At 32.2% G+C, this 1,206-nt stretch overlaps 1 non-coding gene across 1 annotated transcript; it reads left to right on the forward strand.

Moving 5' to 3' along the window:
* Nucleotides 1–792: 792 nt before the first annotated feature.
* On the forward strand, nt 793–899 carry LOC131813321 (U6 spliceosomal RNA). The gene has a single exon (XR_009346740.1). It is a non-coding gene; the product is annotated as a U6 spliceosomal RNA (small nuclear RNA).
* The last annotated feature ends 307 nt before the right edge of the window (nt 900–1,206 follow it).

Here is a 1,206-nt window from a genome sequence, read left to right on the forward strand (position 1 = left end):
CTATTCAGTTTTAAATATCATTTATTGAACAGACTATCTTTACCCATTATATATGTTGGCCCCTGTCAAATATTAGGTGACTGTATGAAAGGATTTATTTCTGGACTCTCAATTCTGTTCTACTTGTTTACTGGTCTGTTTTTATGCCAGTATACTTTATTGTTTTGAGCATGAGGGCTTTGTAGTATAGTTTCAAATCAAGAAGTGTAATTTCGCTTCTTCATTCTTTCTCAGAACTGCTTTAATTATTTGTTGTCTTTTATGGTCTCATATAAATTTTAGGATTCTTTACTTACTTCTGTAAAAAAAATATTGGATTTTTTAAAAAGATTATTTATTTATTTATTTGACAGAGAGAGATGACAAGCAGGTAGAGAGGCAGGCAGAGAGAGAAGAGGTAGCATCTTCGTGCTGAGCTGAGAGCCTGATGCAGGGCTCGATCCCAGGATCCTGGGATCATGACCTGAGCCGAAGGCAGCGGCTTAACCCACTGAGCCACCCAGGCGCCCCTAACATTGGATTTTTGATAGGAATTGAATTTACAGATGGTTTTCGGTAGTATGGATATTTTAACAATGTTAATTCTTACCATTCATAAATATGAGCTATCTTTCCATTTATGTCTCCTTCAAATTCTTTATCAATGTCATAGTTTATGGGGTACAGATCTTTCATCTTCTTAGTTAAATCTTTTCCTAAGTATTTTATTATTTTTGATGCTATTGTGAATTAGATTGTTCTCTTTATTTTTTCAGATAGTTCATCATTAGAGTGTTAAAATGCTCCTGTCTTGTGCTTATTTTGGCAGCACATATACTAAAATTGGAATGATGCAGAGAAGATTAGCCTGATCACTGAGCAAGGATGACATGAAAAACTATTATAAAAAAATGAAACAAAACAAAATTCCTGTCTTTTATATATTGATCTTGTATTTGGCAGCTTTATTAAATTTGTTTATTCAAAATTTTTTGTGAAGTTTTTAGGATTTTTTTACATGTAAGTTCATGTTATCCAAAAAAAGAAAATTTTACTTCTTCCTTTTTTTTTTTTTTTTTTGGAGTCTTTTATTTCTTTGTGTTCCTTGTTTCTCTGGCTAGGACATCCAGTACTATGTCAAATGAGAGTAGTGAAAGTGGACACACTTGTCTTTTTTCTGATCTTTAAGGGGAAAACTTTCAAACTTTTTTGATTGAATATGAGATT

This window comes from Mustela lutreola, chromosome 12, assembly GCF_030435805.1.
Source record: "Mustela lutreola isolate mMusLut2 chromosome 12, mMusLut2.pri, whole genome shotgun sequence".
NCBI lineage: Eukaryota > Metazoa > Chordata > Mammalia > Carnivora > Mustelidae > Mustela > Mustela lutreola.